At 54.5% G+C, this 18623-nt stretch overlaps 6 non-coding genes across 6 annotated transcripts; all 6 read left to right on the plus strand.

Moving 5' to 3' along the window:
- Nucleotides 1-3808: 3808 nt before the first annotated feature.
- Nucleotides 3809-3890, plus strand: TRNAS-AGA (transfer RNA serine (anticodon AGA)). Its single transcript has one exon. It is a non-coding gene; the product is annotated as a tRNA-Ser (tRNA).
- A 763-nt stretch (nt 3891-4653) lies between these two features.
- TRNAM-CAU (transfer RNA methionine (anticodon CAU)) lies at nt 4654-4725 on the plus strand. The gene has a single exon. It is a non-coding gene; the product is annotated as a tRNA-Met (tRNA).
- Nucleotides 4726-5456: 731 nt separating this feature from the next.
- TRNAQ-CUG (transfer RNA glutamine (anticodon CUG)) lies at nt 5457-5528 on the plus strand. The gene has a single exon. It is a non-coding gene; the product is annotated as a tRNA-Gln (tRNA).
- A 7640-nt stretch (nt 5529-13168) lies between these two features.
- On the plus strand, nt 13169-13250 carry TRNAS-AGA (transfer RNA serine (anticodon AGA)). Its single transcript has one exon. It is a non-coding gene; the product is annotated as a tRNA-Ser (tRNA).
- Nucleotides 13251-14014: 764 nt separating this feature from the next.
- Nucleotides 14015-14086, plus strand: TRNAM-CAU (transfer RNA methionine (anticodon CAU)). Its single transcript has one exon. It is a non-coding gene; the product is annotated as a tRNA-Met (tRNA).
- Nucleotides 14087-14816: 730 nt separating this feature from the next.
- TRNAQ-CUG (transfer RNA glutamine (anticodon CUG)) lies at nt 14817-14888 on the plus strand. Its single transcript has one exon. It is a non-coding gene; the product is annotated as a tRNA-Gln (tRNA).
- Nucleotides 14889-18623: the final 3735 nt, after the last annotated feature.

The following is an 18623-nucleotide window of genomic DNA, read 5'->3' on the forward strand; positions in this document are numbered from 1 at the left end:
CAGCAGAACATTGAGGGTGTGAGCTCTGTTATCCCTTGAGCGCCTGAGTCTGCAGCACCCAGTCCACTGAAGTCCACACTGGGTGACTCAGGTTTGCCTGGAGCTCAGGGATTTTCCCAGCTCTTCCACATCACAATGACACCTGCTCTGCTGCTCTGGGAGACTGATCCCGTGTCCCTTTGAAATGTAAAATGCATGGAATGGGAAACCCCATCCCAGAGCCAGAAAACAACAGCCATGGGCTCCCTGCCCTCAGCCCTTTCCCCAAAGGCACCAGCCAGGTCTCTGCCCCTGGGATGAGCACGCTGAGTAAAGCAGGTCAGTGTGGCTGTGGGTCTGTCTCAGGGAAGGACACAGCATCTCTTTGATCACAAAACCAGGCCGTGGCACAGCCTGTCACTGTAAGCAAGTTCCCCATGGCTGTCACTCAGGCCTGCAGGGGACATCCTTTCAGGTGAACATGGACTTCCCTTGCCACTGAGCTTTGCCACCTTCCCACACAGTTGAGTCTCTTCCCCACTATGGGGTTGTGCAGTGTTGACTTTGTGCCTCAACTGACCCTCAGTCTTCTGGAGGTCTGTGATAACCCATGAAAGAAATGATTCTCGGGATGAACCTGAGTGTCTGCACTGAAAGCTCCTGAGAGATGAGGTGAGGAGTCACTTCATGGCTGCGTTTAACTGTAACTGGAGCCAAATTAACCATCAAGAAGAACAAGTGACAGAAAGTTATAAATACATTTCAATTCACCTTATATACTGGCTTGGGACCTCCAAATGAAATTCCTTAGGAAGCTGGGATAAACATTAATCATCTCCAAGTTGGGTACTGTGAAACTGGTGAAAAATGTCTGAGATGACAGAGACTGGGACCTGATCAGCATCGAGGCCTGGCAAGTGGCCACTCCCAGGAGTTTGGATGTTTCACAAAGAAGGAATGTTTGTGGCCCCACAGGGCTCTGGGACCCAGCATAAAAGGCTGCTCTGCTGCAGGCTCTGCATCCTGGTCTCTGGCCTCCCTTTCCTCGAGGAACCAGGTAAGCCTGAGCCCGCTCCATCGCTCCCTGTGGGCTGAGCTGCTCTCATGGAGGCTGCCCGGCTTGATCCTTGGGCTGCCTCAGCTGGGCCCTGGCACAGAACTGTTGGAGGGCCGTCAGCCTTTCCATGCTGGGGGCTGGGGCCAGCTGGGAAGAGGGGCCTTTGTTGCTGCAGAAGGGATCAATGGGGCTGAGCCTCAGGGGGATGTGCCCAGCAGAATTTGCACCTGCCCTGGTGTAACAAAATGTGCCAGTGCAAGCCGGGACATTGTCTGACACGGCCATGTGTGCTCTGGAGATGGGCTGTGACCAGTCTTTCCACAGGGCCCTTAAAGCCACTGTGCTGGCTCCTCTTGCTGAAGTGGGGCGGCCTTCGCGTGCTGTGCCACTCGCAGGGCAGCAGGAGGGTGGTGGGAGCTGTAGGCACAGAGTGTGTGTTGGAGACCAAATGTGTCCCTGGCGAGAGCTGAGGGACAGAGAGACAGAGTGATGCTGAGGCTGGGTGGTGCTCCCTGCTCTGTGTTGCAGCTTTGCCTCCCGCACCGAGAGATGTCTTGCTGCAGACCCTGTCCCCCACGGCCCTGCGGCCCCTGTGGCCCAACGCCCCTTGCCAGCAGCTGCACTGAGCCCTGCAATGCCCGCTGCGCTGACTCCACGGTGTACATCGAGCCTTCGCCGGTGGTGGTGACCCTGCCGGGCCCCATCCTCACCTCCTTCCCTCAGAGCACAGCCGTGGGATCTTCTCTGTCAGCTGCTGTGGGCAGCTCCCTCAGCACCGCGGGGGTTCCCATCTCTTCTGGGGGCTCCCTTGGCCTGGGGGGCTCAGGCCTGTGCCTGCCTTTCTCCCGCTGCGGTCAGATCTGCTGAGGCCGGCGCATCATCCCCGCTCTCCTTGGCAGATGGGCCCATCTCTTGCCCTCCCTGGCCCCCCACACGTCTTCCTTGGTCTCTGTTCTGTGCCGCCGCTTTTGCTCCTTCTCATTAAAGCCTTTGTGCAGCAGTGCTGGAGAGTCGTGGTCCTTTGTTCTCCTCCTCCCTCACCTACCACCTGCCCTGCCAGAGTGAGCACTGGCTGCTGTCCTGAGCTTACCAGCAGCTGCACTAAGAACTCCCAGAAATTACACCAGAGAACCAAACCTCAGTCACTGAGCTTCAGCCTGGAACCTGGAGATCACAGCCCTGCAGGGCCCAGTGCCAATTTGTTCTTTGTGAGACTTATTGCAGATATTTTGCATGACATGTCATTCCTGTCAAAGCTTCTTCACAAAAGCATAGCTAAATCAGTCTTGTCTCTTGCATTAGTGATGTTGCGATGTGTCAATGGTGTGAGTGCAGGATTGTGGGCTGGAAAGGACAAAAGTTCTTCTTTTCATGCCTGGACATCGGGAATTTGACGGCAAAGTTCACTGTGTTACTGACTGAATTAATGTAGCATAAATAGAATATTGATTTGAAATCAATGATTAATGTTGAATAGGGAGACTGTGCATTGAGAAGTGCATGGTACGCAAAGGATATGGCTACAATATGAAGAGGTTGCAAAAAGGTTTGGCACCACTTGGTGCACAGTCACAGCAAGGATCTAATTTCAAATTCACAGTTACAGCATTCATTCCATTATCAAGTCTCTCTCTCACATGCAGACACACACACAGTCTCTGTATTTAGGTGTGTACATACACCTATTGAAAATTCCGCGTAGCAATGACCAGTCTTGGAAAATATTTTGGTTTCCTGAACACCACAACATCACCATTGTCACACTTTCAGAGAAAGTGCCAACACAAACTGTGGCCAGGATGAAACCCTGATATGACTAAAGCCCAGTCTCTTACAACCCTATGAAGAGTGGCCCAAAATGAGACCATTTGAGCTCTGCTGGCCCACAGCAGGCTGTGACCAGCAATGGCCCTGAGTGGGACGGCTCTCACAGCCAGTGAACTCTCAGGGTTGCTGTACTTGGAGGATTGCCCAAGAAGGACGAGTCCCAGGCTGATACCCTCACTCCTTGAGGCCGGACCCTTCCCCCTTGGGGAGATGCAAAGGCATCCAAAGTGAGTGTTTCACTGACCACTGAGGGGAGTTTTCCGCAGGTACGTTGATTGTACCGACCCTTCAGGTCTGTGTGCATGCACATCTACATATATTTGCTACAGCAAATCTGGGAGAAATACTGCTTCCTTGGATATCTAAGTACCTTGGAGATCTAAGTAAGTTAGGCCTGTCAGGAAGGTTAAGTTCCAGATATAGACTTACCTAGATGATGCTTAGTGTTGTTTTTGCTAAGTGGCCAAGTATAACTTTGAAGTTGTAAGTGAGGTTAAATGCTATGAAGTGCTTTTCCTCGGTCAAATTTTAGGCCTCTGTCAAGCTTTTAGGCTGTGTTCCTTTGTATCCTTGTCCTCACTGTCTTTTGTCACACACACACTCACACACTGATACTCATACACATAGACACAGAAACACACACACCACCCTCTTTACGATAGTTGTTGGTTGATTTCTGTTTTGATTGGTTGGATTTTGTTTGGTTTTGTCGTTGGTTGCTTTATCTTATTGCACATTAAGTGTCCTGTAAGTAGGAGAGTGAATGTTGCCCAGGCAGTTTGTTGTTGATATTTGCTTAATATGCAAAGCGTTTTCTGGTGCTGGCTTGGGAGTGATTTTTCAGGCATGTGCAGCAGTGTTTGTGGAGAGGAGCCTTGTTCAGAAGTGCGTGGGTGTGGGTGTGTTGGCCCAGGGCAGGTGATGAGCAGGGCAGGGCTGGAGCAGGTAGTTGTGGCCGAGTGGTGAAGGCGATGGACTAGAAATCCATTGGGGTTTCCCCGCGCAGGTTCGAATCCTGCCAACTACGGGCACGCGCCCCTTTTGGGCTGCGGGCATCTGACCAGGAGCACAGGCAGCACCCACAGGTGGGTGCCATGGACAGCAGCTGCACCTGCCCCGGGGTTCCTGCACTTGCAGCCCCAACAATGGAGAAGGACAGGGGAAATGCAGATTGGAACTGAGCATTTCAACCCCTCCCAGTGGCACCAAGTGTTAAATGCAAGGACCCTCAGCTTGAAATCCTCCTTGGCCCCAAGGGCCAGAATTCAGAGCTTTTGCTTCAGAGCAATCATGAGCCGCATTGAGCTGAGGCAGCAGAATTTGCAGAACAAAAAGAGGAGAATTGTTTCTGCTAGCAATTCCAAGCAAATGCGACCCATGTCCCATGTTGGCCATGAAAGATCTGAAGTGCTGGGCAGGAGCAGTGGTGCAGCTTGCTGGGAGCACAGGTGTATTTGTGGTGAGAGCTGGAGGTGTGAGGATGTTGGTGGATTTCAGGTGGGCTGATGGATGGCCAGGCTGCAGGCTGTGTGCAGGGTGCATTGAGCAGGTGCAGGGCAGGGTGGGTGTGGAAGGGGCAGTGAGTGTGCAGGGCTGTGTGCGGGAGATGTGTGAGAAGGGCAAGGGCTGGGCCTGGATGTGCATAGCACAGGCTGAAGGGAGGTGAATGGTCAGGATGTGTATTCAGTGGGGTGGGGGGGCAGATGAGAGAGCAAGGGCAGGAGTGAGGGGCAGCAGTGGCGGGCAGCATGAGGCTGCAGTGAGGGCAATGGCAGGCAGGTGTGAGGAGGAGCAGAGTGGCGCAGCGGGAGCGTGCTGGGCCCATAACCCAGAGGTCGATGGATCGAAACCATCCTCTGCTAAGGCACTTTTTGCACTCAGCCTGCCTCGCCCAACAACTTTGACCCTGCTTGGCCACAGCTATTAGGGAGAGGCTGGCCATAGCCTTCCTCTTCCCTCTACTCCGGCTACCTGCTGCAGGGGCCTTGTGGGGTATTGCGTGGAAGAGCTGAATTCCAAGCAGGTGAGCAGGGCTCAGCCATTCCTTGTCAAGGCAGACCAGGCTTTTCCTCAACTTGGCTTCACACGGCCTGGCCTCTCCTGGTCCCAAAGAGCGCAGCCCCTTCCCTCTGCAATTGTTCTTCTCCACAGAGCAGCTCAGCTGCTGCTCCTGCTCCCCTCAGCCTGGGATCCTGCCCACGACTCCAGGCACCTCCAAGCCCAGCAGGCACATGTAGGATGATAGAATATAAGAAAATAAATACAGTGTAGAAAACAATCAGCCTGTGCTGTGTGAAGGTAACTTGGGCAGGTAAGTTTGCTTGAGTGAGAAAGGGTTGTTGCCATTTGGGAAGGAGAAGATGTTGGGTGGTTTGAAGCGTAGCACGTGTAAGAGAGGCCCTGTCAGGCTTGGAGGGAGCTGTGGTGCTGTTGGCCTGAAGTTTGGTGTGAAGTGAGAGTGTGTGTAGGGCGTGCAGGAAGGCTGCAGTTGGTGTGAGGAGATGTGCAGAGCAGTGGAGAGACAGGCAGCCTTGTCTGGGGCCATAAGGCTGAGGCAGGCTGAGCACAGGGGCCCCAGGTGAGCTGGGCAGGAGGTCCTATGGTGTAATGGTGAGCACTCTGGACTCTGAATCCAGTGATCTGAGTTCAAATCTCAGTGGGACCTGAGCCTTTTGGTTGCCTCAGCATGCTTGCCCTCAGCATGCGTACACTCTCACCCCTCTCCTCTGCTGCTGCTGCACTGCTGCACTCTTCTCTCATCCAGCACACAGCACCTGAGCTGCACAACACCCACTCCCAATGGGCCAGGCACAGGACTCTGCTCTGGGACCACTGCCTCCTGTCTTGGATGCATCCAAAACCAGAGACTGGGATACACGCTCTGGGCAGCTGATTCCAGGTTGCATCATTCCCGCAGGAACAGCAAGGCACTCTGTGTGCCATTCCTTGTATGCCCACCACTCCTTTTTTCTCCTTTCCTCTGCGGCTCCTTTTCCTCTTTTCCCTGCCAATTCCTTTCTATTGCTCTGCAATCCATTCAAGGAGCTCCAGCAGCACTGGGAAGTGCCCCATCATTGGGCTTCCATTTCTTTCCATGGGAGAGGGAAGGATCTCCCTGGCAGAGCAGGTGGTAGGTGAGGGAGGAGGAGAACAAAGGACCACGACTCTCCAGCACTGCTGCACAAAGGCTTTAATGAGAAGGAGCAAAAGCGGCGGCACAGAACAGAGACCAAGGAAGACGTGTGGGGGGCCAGGGAGGGCAAGAGATGGGCCCGTCTGCCAAGGAGAGCGGGGATGATGCGCCGGCCTCAGCAGATCTGACCGCAGCGGGAGAAAGGCAGGCACAGGCCTGAGCCCCCCAGGCCAAGGGAGCCCCCAGAAGAGATGGGAACCCCCGCGGTGCTGAGGGAGCTGCCCACAGCAGCTGACAGAGAGGATCCCACGGCTGTGCTCTGAGGGAAGGAGGTGAGGATGGGGCCCGGCAGGGTCACCACCACCGGCGAAGGCTCGATGTACACCGTGGAGTCAGCGCAGCGGGCATTGCAGGGCTCAGTGCAGCTGCTGGCAAGGGGCGTTGGGCCACAGGGGCCGCAGGGCCGTGGGGGACAGGGTCTGCAGCAAGACATCTCTCGGTGCGGGAGGCAAAGCTGCAACACAGAGCAGGGAACACCACCCAGCCTCAGCATCACTCTGTCTCTCTGTCCCTCAGCTCTCGCCAGGGACACATTTGGTCTCCACTCTCTGTGCCTACAGCTCCCACCACCCTCCTGCTGCCCTGCGAGTGGCACGGCACGCGAAGGCCGCCCCACTTCAGCAAGAGGAGCCAGCACAGTGGCTTTAAGGGCCCTGTGGAAAGACTGGTCACAGCCCATCTCCAGAGCACACATGGCCGTGTCAGACAATGCCCTGGCGTGCACTGGCACATTTTGTTACACCAGGGCAGGTGCAAATTCTGCTGGGCACATCCCCCTGAGGCTCAGCCCCATTGATCCCCTTCTGCTGCAACAAAGGCCCCTCTTCCCAGCTGGCCCCAGCCCCCAGCATGGAAAGGCTGACAGCCCTCCATCAGTTCTGTGCCAGGGCCCAGCTGAGGCAGCCCAAGGATCAAGCCGGGCAGCCTCCATGAGAGCAGCTCAGCCCACAGGGAGCGATGGAGCGGGCTCAGGCTTACCTGGTTCCTCGAGGAAAGGGAGGCCAGAGACCAGGATGCAGAGCCTGCAGCAGAGCAGCCTTTTATGCTGGGTCCCAGAGCCCTGTGGGGCCACAAACATTCCTTCTTTGTGAAACATCCAAACTCCTGGGAGTGGCCACTTGCCAGGCCTCGATGCTGATCAGGTCCCAGTCTCTTTCATCTCAGACATTCTTCACCAGTTTCACGCCAACCCACTTGAAAATGATCCATGCGTGTCCCAGCTTACCAAGGCTACGTTACTTGGAGGTCCACAGCCTGTGTATAAGGTGAATTGAAATGTAATTGCATAGTGCCTATAAGTTTCTGTCACTTTTTCTACTTGATGCTTAATCGGGCTCCAGTTACACTCAAATTCTGCCATGAAGTGACTCCTCACCTCATCTCTCAGGAGCTTTCAGTGCAGACACTCAGGCTCATCCCGAGAGTCATTTCTTCCATGGGTCATCACAGATACACAGAAGACTGAGGGTCAGTTGAGGCACAAAGTCAACACTGCACAACCCCATAGTGGGGAAGAGACTCAACTGTGTGGGAAGGTGGCAAAGCTCAGTGGCAAGGGAAGTCCATGTTCACCTGAAAGGATGTCCCCTGCAGGCCTGAGTGACAGCCATGGGGAACTTGCTTACAGTGACAGGCTGTGCCACGGCCTGGTTTTGTGATCAAAGAGATGCTGTGTCCTTCCCTGAGACAGACCCACAGCCACACTGACCTGCTTTACTCAGCGTGCTCATCCCAGGGGCAGAGACCTGGCTGGTGCCTTTGGGGAAAGGGCTGAGGGCAGGGAGCCCATGGCTGTTGTTTTCTGGCTCTGGGATGGGGTTTCCCATTCCATGCATTTTACATTTCAAAGGGACACGGGATCAGTCTCCCAGAGCAGCAGAGCAGGTGTCATTGTGATGTGGAAGAGCTGGGAAAATCCCTGAGCTCCAGGCAAACCTGAGTCACCCAGTGTGGACTTCAGTGGACTGGGTGCTGCAGACTCAGGCGCTCAAAGGATAACAGAGCTCACACCCTCAATGTTCTGCTGCCATGAAGGATATTTCCCCACCTTGTATTCTCAGTCATGGATCACCTGGTGCTTGTCTGCAATCTCCTGCATTTGCTGTCTCCCCCGGCAGGGTCTTTTGGGGGCAGCTCAAGGACTGTAATGACTCAGAGTACCCCACACCACCCCCAGCAGGTCTGTGTGGAACTCTGGAGGTTCTTGTACTCCTGTCAACTGCTCTGGGCAGATCACACTGCCCCAGCTGCTCAGCAGGCTCTGGGCCTTGTCCTGCTGACATCTAAGCACAGACACAGCTTACAAAAGAGATCAGCACCCCTGGTACAGCTCTCCCAGGCCTGTCCCTTGTCCTCCTCCAGGGAACTCTGGCATTTCCTTTCTTGCCTCTTGTGATTGCTGCCTCTTGCCCTGTGACAGTGCAGCTCTCAGGAGAGTTTGGCTTCATTCTCTCCAGAACTGCCAGGAGGTGGTGGAGGCAGCAGCTCCATGTCCCCCTCCACCCCTGGCTCATCAGTGCAGACAGCCCCAGTGTCATCTCCTGCTGGTCCTCCCCATCGAGGACCTGGGAGGCTCATCTGTAGGAGCCCTTTCCATCTCCTGGTGGCCTCCTGGGAGTGCAGGGCATCCCTGGAAGTGCTGCTCATGGGACAGGCACCTGTCTGATAATGGCAGTGTTCAGAGGACAATGGGACAAGGCCCACAGCTTCTGGTGGCAGCTGGGAAGTTTGTTCTTCTCAGAGAGGGAGCAAAGAACTTCCACAGGTCTCTCCCACTCTCCATTATCCTGGGTCACCCTGCATCCCCTGAGCCCTTGAGCAGCCACCTAATGGCAATGCCTTGTGGAAAGCTGCAGCAGCAACAGGATTACATGGATGTACAAGGTGGTCTCAGACTGGTCCTAAAAGGTCTGGAAATGCCCCTGACAAAGGCAAAATACATCATGGAAGAGAGGCCATGTGCTGTGGTATGCCTGGAATCTCTGGAGCCCCTGTGTGCACTCATTTCCACATCAGCATGATTCAGGTTTGCCTGAAGCTCATGGATTTTCCCAACTCTTCCACAGCACAATGATTCCCACAGGCTCTCGGAGACTGATTCAATATCCCTTTGAAGTGTGATATTAGGTGAATGGGCAAATGATGCCTGCCCCCAGAAAAGGAGCCATGAACTTTGTGCTCCCTGCCCTCAGCCTCTGCCCCAAAGCTGCCATCCAGATCCCAACCTCAGGGCTGGACACACTGAGCAAAGTGGGTTAATTTGTGTTTGGGAAAATGGGTCAATTTGTCTTTCAGGGAGAGATGTAGGCATGCCTTTGATCACCTTCCTACGTGTTTAATTCCTTGTTTTCTGCAGGATCCCAACTTCCCAAGCTGAGGGCAGAGCTCTGGTTGTCAAATGCCAAGGCAAGGACAATCCCAAACCTGGACACAGCCTAGTAGGCCTTCAGTGGACTGAGAGCAGCCCTGTGGAGGGAGACCTGCAGGTTCTGGTGGTTGAAATTCTGAACATGAACCTGCACTGCCAGCGAGCAGCCCAGTGCAAAAATCCAATCTTATTCTGGGCTGCATCCCGAGCAGTGTGGGCAGCAGGTTGAGGGAGGGGATTGTCCTGCTCTGCTCGGCTCCCCTGACACCATACCTGGGGTACTGCCTGCAGCCCTAGGACCCACAGCCTAAGAAACACACGGGCCTGCTGCAGTGGGTCCAGAGGAGCCACAGAGAGCACCAGGCAGCTGGAGCCACTGGCCTGTGAGGACAGGCTGAGAGGGTTGGGGCTGCATAGCAAAGAGAGGAGAGGGCTTTTAGGAGACATTCAGTTAAGAAATGGAAGGATACCTGGCTGGGGTGTGTAGGGATGGTTCAAGGGCTACCAGTTCAAAACTCTAAGCACATGTATACAGACTGGAAATTGAATAGGAATCTTTTTCTTGGAGACAACTAATACACTAGAAGAGGTTGTTCAGAGAATTGTAGAAGCCATTTCAGGGGGCTCGAGGTAGATAATTATAAGGTCTATTCCATGCCAAAGAGATTCTAAGAGTCATCACAGGATTTGGGTTGTACAAAGAGGAAGAAAAACACCTGAGATGAAAGAGGCAGGGACCTGATCGGCATCGAGGCCTGGCAAGTGGCCACTCCCAGGAGTTTGGATGTTTCACAAAGAAGGAATGTTTGTGGCCCCACAGGGCTCTGGGACCCAGCATAAAAGGCTGCTCTGCTGCAGGCTCTGCATCCTGGTCTCTGGCCTCCCTTTCCTCGAGGAACCAGGTAAGCCTGAGCCCGCTCCATCGCTCCCTGTGGGCTGAGCTGCTCTCATGGAGGCTGCCCGGCTTGATCCTTGGGCTGCCTCAGCTGGGCCCTGGCACAGAACTGTTGGAGGGCCGTCAGCCTTTCCATGCTGGGGGCTGGGGCCAGCTGGGAAGAGGGGCCTTTGTTCCAGCAGAAGGGGATCAATGGGGCTCAACCTCAGGGGGATGTGCCCAGCAGAATTTGCACCTGCCCTGGTGTAACAAAATGTGCCAGTGCACGCCGGGACATTGTCTGACACGGCCATGTGTGCTCTGGAGATGGGCTGTGACCAGTCTTTCCACAGGGCCCTTAAAGCCACTGTGCTGGCTCCTCTTGCTGAAGTGGGGCGGCCTTCGCGTGCCGTGCCACTCGCAGGGCAGCAGGAGGGTGGTGGGAGCTGTAGGCACAGAGTGTGTGTTGGAGACCAAATGTGTCCCTGGCGAGAGCTGAGGGACAGAGAGACAGAGTGATGCTGAGGCTGGGTGGTGCTCCCTGCTCTGTGTTGCAGCTTTGCCTCCCGCACCGAGAGATGTCTTGCTGCAGACCCTGTCCCCCACGGCCCTGCGGCCCCTGTGGCCCAACGCCCCTTGCCAGCAGCTGCACTGAGCCCTGCAATGCCCGCTGCGCTGACTCCACGGTGTACATCGAGCCTTCGCCGGTGGTGGTGACCCTGCCGGGCCCCATCCTCACCTCCTTCCCTCAGAGCACAGCTGTGGGATCCTCTCTGTCAGCTGCTGTGGGCAGCTCCCTCAGCACCGCGGGGGTTCCCATCTCTTCTGGGGGCTCCCTTGGCCTGGGGGGCTCAGGCCTGTGCCTGCCTTTCTCCCGCTGCGGTCAGATCTGCTGAGGCCGGCGCATCATCCCCGCTCTCCTTGGCAGACGGGCCCATCTCTTGCCCTCCCTGGCCCCCCACACGTCTTCCTTGGTCTCTGTTCTGTGCCGCCGCTTTTGCTCCTTCTCATTAAAGCCTTTGTGCAGCAGTGCTGGAGAGTCGTGGTCCTTTGTTCTCCTCCCTCACCTACCACCTGCCCTGCCAGAGTGAGCACTGGCTGCTGTCCTGAGCTTACCAGCAGCTGCACTAAGAACTCCCAGAAATTACACCAGAGAACCAAACCTCAGTCACTGAGCTTCAGCCTGGAACCTGGAGATCACAGCCCTGCAGGGCCCAGTGCCAATTTTTTCTTTGTGAGAATTATTGCAGATATTTTGCATGACATGTCGTTCCTGTCAAAGCTTCTTCACAAAAGCATAGGAAAATCAATCCTAACTCTTCCATTAGTGATGTTGCGATGTGTCAATGGTGTGAGTGCAGGACTGTGGGCTGGAAAGGAGAAAACTTCTTTTCATGCCTGGACATCGGGAGTTTGATGGCAACGTTCACTGTGTTACTGACTAAATGAATGAAGCATAAATAGAATATTGATTTGAAATCAATGATTAATGTTGAATAGGGAGACTGTGCATTCAGAAGTGCATGGTATGCAAAGGATATGGATACTATATGAAGAGGGTGCAAAAGGGTTTGGAAGCAAACGACCCACAGTCACAGGAAGGACTTAATTTCAAATTCACAGTGACAACATTCATACCATTATCTATTCGCTCTCTCACATGCACACACACACACACACACACACACACACAGTCTCTGTATTTAGGTGTGTACATACACCTATTAAAAATTCCTCTCAAAAAGGACCAGTCTTGGAAAATGTTTTTCTTTCCTGAACACCACAACATCACCATTGTCACACTTTCAAAGAAAGTGCCAACACAAACTGTGGCCAGGATGAAACCCTGATATGACTAAAGCTCAGTCTCTTACAACCCTATGAAGAGTGGCCCAAAATGAGACCATTTGAGCTCTCCTGGCCCACAGCAGGCTGTGACCAGCAATGGCCCTGAGTGGGACGGCTCTCACAGCCAGTGAACTCTCAGGGTTGCTGTACTTGGAGGATTGCCCAAGAAGGACGAGTCCCAGGCTGATACCCTCACTCCTTGAGGCCGGACCCTTCCCCCTTGGGGAGATGCAAAGGCATCCAAAGTGAATGTTTCACTCACCACCGAGGGCAGATTTTCACAGTCATTTCTGTTGCGTGTACCGACTCTTCACGCCTGTGTGCATGCACATCTGCATATACTTGCTATAGCAAATCTGGGAGAAATACTGCCTCCTTGGATGTCTACGTACCTTGGAGATCTAAGTAAGTTAGGCCTGTCAGGAAGGTTAAGTTCCAGATATAGACTTACCTAGATGGTGCATAGTGTTGTTTTTGCTAAGTAGCCAATTATAACTTTGAAGTTGTAAGTGAGGTTAAATTCTATGAAGTGCTCTTCCTCTGTCAAATTTAAAGGGTACGATATTAGTTGGGTTTCAGGCATAAGTTAAGTTAAAATACTGTTAAGTTTGAGTGCTGTCAAGCTTTTAGGCTGTTTGCTTATATCCTTGCCCTCACTGTCTTTTGTCACACACACACTCACACACTGATACTCATACACATAGGCACAGAAACACACACAACACCCACTTTTCAATAGTTGTTGGTTGATTTCTGTTTTGATTGGTTGGATTTTGTTTGGTTTTGTCGTTGGTTGCTTTATCTTGTTGTACATTAAGTGTCCTGTAAGTAGGAGAGTGAATGTTGCCCAGGCAGTTTGTTGTTGATATTTGCTTAATATGCCAAGCGTTTTTTGGTGCTGGCCTTGGGAGTGATTTTTCAGGCATGTGCAGCAGTGTTTGTGGAGAGGAGCCTTGTTCAGAAGTGCGTGGGTGTGGGTGTGTTGGCCCAGGGCAGGTGATGAGCAGGGCAGGGCTGGAGCAGGTAGTTGTGGCCGAGTGGTGAAGGCGATGGACTAGAAATCCATTGGGGTTTCCCCGCGCAGGTTCGAATCCTGCCAACTACGGGCACGCGCCCCTTTTGGGCTGCGGGCATCTGACCAGGAGCACAGGCAGCACCCACAGGTGGGTGCCATGGACAGCAGCTGCACCTGCCCCGGGGTTCCTGCACTTGCAGCCCCAACAATGGAGAAGGACAGGGGAAATGCAGACTGGAACTGAGCATTTCATCCCCTCCCAGTGGCACCACTTGCGAACTGCAAGGTCTCTCATCTTCACCAACTGCTTGGCACATAGTGGTCAGAATTCAGAACTTTTGCTTCTGATTACCCATGAGCAGCATTGAGCTGAGGAGGCAAAATTTGCAGAGGAAAAAGAAAAGAATTCTTTCTGCTGGCAATTCCAAGTAAAGACAACTCATGTCCCATGTTGGCCATGAAAGATCTGAAGTGCTGGGCAGGAGCAGTGTTGCAGCTTGCTGGGAGCACAGGTGTATTTGTGGTGAGGGCTGGAGGTGTGAGGATGTTGGTGGATTTCAGGTGGGCTGATGGATGGCCAGGCTGCAGGCTGTGTGCAGGGTGCATTGAGCAGGTGCAGGGCAGGGTGGGTGTGGAAGGGGCAGTGAGTGTGCAGGGCTGTGTGCGGGAGATGTGTGAGAAGGGCAAGGGCTGGGCCTGGATGTGCATAGCACAGGCTGAAGGGAGGTGAATGGCCAGGGTGTGTATTCAGTGGGGTGGGGGGGCAGATGAGAGAGCAAGGGCAGGAGTGAGGGGCAGCAGCGGCGGGCAGCATGAGGCTGCAGTGAGGGCAATGGCAGGCAGGCATGAGGAGGAGCAGAGTGGCGCAGCGGGAGCGTGCTGGGCCCATAACCCAGAGGTCGATGGATCGAAACCATCCTCTGCTAAGGCACTTTTTGCACTCAGCCTGCCTCGCCCAACAACTTTGACCCTGCTTGGCCACAGCTATTAGGGAGAGGCTGGCCATAGCCTTCCTCTTCCCTCTACTCCGGCTACCTGCTGCAGGGGCCTTGTGGGGTATTGCGTGGAAGAGCTGAATTCCAAGCAGGTGAGCAGGGCTCAGCCATTCCTTGTCAAGGCAGACCAGGCTTTTCCTCAACTTGGCTTCACACGGCCCGGCCTCTCCTGGTCCCAAAGAGCGCAGCCCCTTCCCTCTGCAATTGTTCTTCTCCACAGAGCAGCTAAGCCGCTGCTCCTGCTCCCCTCAGCCGCGATCCTGCCCACGACTCCAGGCACCTCCCAGCCCAGCAAGCACATGTAGGATGATAGAATATAAGAAAATAAATACAGTGTAGAAAACAATCAGCTTGTGCTGTGTGAAGGTAACTTGGGCAGGTAAGTTTGCCTGAGTGAGAAAGGGTTGTTGCCATTTGGGAAGGAGAAGATGTTGGGTGGTTTGAAGCGTGGCACGTGTAAGAGAGGCCCTGTCAGGCTTGGAGGGAGCTGTGGTGCTGTTGGCCTGAAGTTTGGTGTGATGGGAGAGTGTGTGTAGGGCGTGCAGGAAGGCTGCAGTTGGTGTGAGGAGATGTGCAGAGCAGTGGAGAGACAGGCAGCCTTGTCTGGGGCCATAAGGCTGAGGCAGGCTGAGCACAGGGGCCCCAGGTGAGCTGGGCAGGAGGTCCTATGGTGTAATGGTGAGCACTCTGGACTCTGAATCCAGTGATCTGAGTTCAAATCTCAGTGGGACCTGAGCCTTTTGGTTGCCTCACCGTGCTTGCCCTCAGCATGCGTACACTCTCACCCCTCTCCTCTGCTGCTGCTGCACTGCTGCACTCTTCTCTCATCCAGCACACAGCACCTGAGCTGCACAACACCCACTCCCAATGGGCCAGGCACAGGACTCTGCTCTGGGACCACTGCCTCCTGTCTTGGATGCATCCAAAACCAGAGACTGGGATACACGCTCTGGGCAGCTGATTCCAGGTTGGATCATTCCCACAAGAACAGCAAGGCAGTCTGTGTGCCATTACTTGTGGGCCCACTTCTGTCCACAGCTCTATTTTTCTCCTTTCCTCTGCGGCTCCCTTTCCTCTTTACCCAGCCAATTCCTTTCTATTGCTCTGCAATCCATTCAAGGAGCTCCAGCAGCACTGGGCAGTGCCCCATCATTGGGCTTCCATTTGTTTCCATGGGAGAGGGAAGGATCTCCCTGGCAGGGCAGGTGGTAGGTGAGGGAGGAGGAGAACAAAGGACCACGACTCTCCAGCACTGCTGCACAAAGGCTTTAATGAGAAGGAGCAAAAGCGGCGGCACAGAACAGAGACCAAGGAAGACGTGTGGGGGGCCAGGGAGGGCAAGAGATGGGCCCGTCTGCCAAGGAGAGCGGGGATGATGCGCCGGCCTCAGCAGATCTGACCGCAGCGGGAGAAAGGCAGGCACAGGCCTGAGCCCCCCAGGCCAAGGGAGCCCCCAGAAGAGATGGGAACCCCCGCGGTGCTGAGGGAGCTGCCCACAGCAGCTGACAGAGAGGATCCCACGGCTGTGCTCTGAGGGAAGGAGGTGAGGATGGGGCCCGGCAGGGTCACCACCACCGGCGAAGGCTCGATGTACACCGTGGAGTCAGCGCAGCGGGCATTGCAGGGCTCAGTGCAGCTGCTGGCAAGGGGCGTTGGGCCACAGGGGCCGCAGGGCCGTGGGGGACAGGGTCTGCAGCAAGACATTTCTCGGTGCGGGAGGCAAAGCTGCAACACAGAGCAGGGAGCACCACCCAGCCTCAGCATCACTCTGTCTCTCTGTCCCTCAGCTCTCGCCAGGGACACATTTGGTCTCCAACACACACTCTGTGCCTACAGCTCCCACCACCCTCCTGCTGCCCTGCGAGTGGCACGGCACGCGAAGGCCGCCCCACTTCAGCAAGAGGAGCCAGCACAGTGGCTTTAAGGGCCCTGTGGAAAGACTGGTCACAGCCCATCTCCAGAGCACACATGGCCGTGTCAGACAATGTCCCGGCTTGCACTGGCACATTTTGTTACACCAGGGCAGATGCAAATTCTGTTGGGCACATCCCCCTGAGGTTGAGCCCCATTGATCCCCTTCTGTTGGAACAAAGGCCCCTCTTCCCAGCTGGCCCCAGCCCCCAGCATGGAAAGGCTGACGGCCCTCCAACAGTTCTGTGCCAGGGCCCAGCTGAGGCAGCCCAAGGATCAAGCCAGGCAGCCTCCATGAGAGCAGCTCAGCCCACAGGGAGCGATGGAGCGGGCTCAGGCTTACCTGGTTCCTCGAGGAAAGGGAGGCCAGAGACCAGGATGCAGAGCCTGCAGCAGAGCAGCCTTTTATGCTGGGTCCCAGAGCCCTGTGGGGCCACAAACATTCCTTCTTTGTGAAACATCCAAACTCCTGGGAGTGGCCACTTGCCAGGCCTCGATGCTGATCAGGTCCCTGCCTCTTTCATCTCAGGTGTTTTTCTTCCTCTTTGTACAACCCAAATCCTGTGATGACTCTAAGAATCTCTTTGGGATGGAATGGACCTTAAAATCATCTGGCTTGAGTCCCCTAAAATGGCTTTTAAAATACCTCTGGACAACCTATTCCACTGTATTGGTCCTCCCCAAGAAAAACTATCCCTACCAATATATAATCAAAATACACCTGCTTTGAGTTTTGAACTGGTAGCCCTTGAACCATCCCTACACACGCCAGCCAGGTATCCTTCCATTTCTTAACTGAAAGTCCCCTAGAAGCCCTCTCCTCTCTTTGCTATGCAGCCCCAACCCTCTCAGCCTGTCCTCACAGGCCAGTGGCTCCAGCTGCCTGGTGCTCTCTGTGGCTCCTCTGGACCCACTGCAGCAGGCCCGTGTGTTTCTTAGGCTGTGGGTCCTAGGGCTGCAGGCAGTACCCCAGGTATGGTGTCAGGGGAGCCGAGCAGAGCAGGACAATCCCCTCCCTCAACCTGCTGCCCACACTGCTCGGGATGCAGCCCAGAATAAGATTGGATTTTTGCACTGGGCTGCTCGCTGGCAGTGCAGGTTCATGTTCAGAATTTCAACCACCAGAACCTGCAGGTCTCCCTCCACAGGGCTGCTCTCATTCCACTGAAGGCCTACTAGGCTGTGTCCAGGTTTGGGATTGTCCTGGCCTTGGCATTTGACAACCAGAGCTCTGCCCTCAGCTTGGGAAGTTGGGATCCTGCAGAAAACAAGGAATTAAACACGTAGGAAGGTGATCAAAGGCATGCCTACATCTCTCCCTGAAAGACAAATTGACCCATTTTCCCAAACACAAATTAACCCACTTTGCTCAGTGTGTCCAGCCCTGAGGTTGGGATCTGGATGGCAGCTTTGGGGCAGAGGCTGAGGGCAGGGAGCACAAAGCTCATGGCTCCTTTTCTGGGGGCAGGCATGATTTTCCCATTCACCTAATATCACACTTCAAAGGGATATTGAATCAGTCTCCGAGAGCCTGTGGGAATCATTGTGCTGTAGAAGAGTTGGGAAAATCCATGAGCTTCAGGCAAACCTGAATCATGCTGATGTGGAAATGAGTGCACACAGTGCCCTGGACTCAGAAATTCCATGGATACCACAGCACATGGCCTCTTTTCCATGAAGTATTTTGCCTTTTGGTCAGAGGCATTTCCAGACCTTTTAGGACCAGTCTGAGACCACCTTGTACATCCATGTAATCCTGTGCTGCTGCAGCTTTCCACAAGGCATTGCCATTAGGTGGCTGCTCAAGGGCCCAGGGGATGCAGGGCGACCCAGGATAATGGAGAGTGGGAGAGACCTGTGGAAGTTCTTTGCTCCCTCTCTGAGAAGAACAAACTTCCCAGCTGCCACCAGAAGCTGTGGGCCTTGTCCCATTGTCCTCTGAACACTGCCATTATCAGACAGGTGCCTGTCCCATGAGCAGCACTTCCAGGGATGCCCTGCACTCCCAGGAGGCCACCAGGAGATGGAAAGGGCTCCTACAGATGAGCCTCCCAGGTCCTCGATGGGGAGGACCAGCAGGAGATGACACTGGGGCTGTCTGCACTGATGAGCCAGGGGTGGAGGGGGACATGGAGCTGCTGCCTCCACCACCTCCTGGCAGTTCTGGAGAGAATGAAGCCAAACTCTCCTGAGAGCTGCACTGTCACAGGGCAAGAGGCAGCAATCACAAGAGGCAAGAAAGGAAATGCCAGAGTTCCCTGGAGGAGGACAAGGGACAGGCCTGGGAGAGCTGTACCAGGGGTGCTGATCTCTTTTGTAAGCTGTGTCTGTGCTTAGATGTCAGCAGGACAAGGCCCAGAGCCTGCTGAGCAGCTGGGGCAGTGTGATCTGCCCAGAGCAGTTGACAGGAGTACAAGAACCTCCGGAGCTCCACACAGACCTGCTGGGGGTGGTGTGGGGTACTCTGAGTCATTACAGTCCTTGAGCTGCCCCCAAAAGACCCTGCCGGGGGAGACAGCAAATGCAGGAGATTGCAGACAAGCACCAGGTGATCCAT

The sequence above is a fragment of the Melozone crissalis genome, unplaced genomic scaffold (assembly GCF_028551555.1).
Source record: "Melozone crissalis strain CALT ecotype California unplaced genomic scaffold, PUWL_Pcris_2 ptg000034l_1, whole genome shotgun sequence".
NCBI classification, from domain to species: Eukaryota; Metazoa; Chordata; class Aves; order Passeriformes; family Passerellidae; genus Melozone; species Melozone crissalis.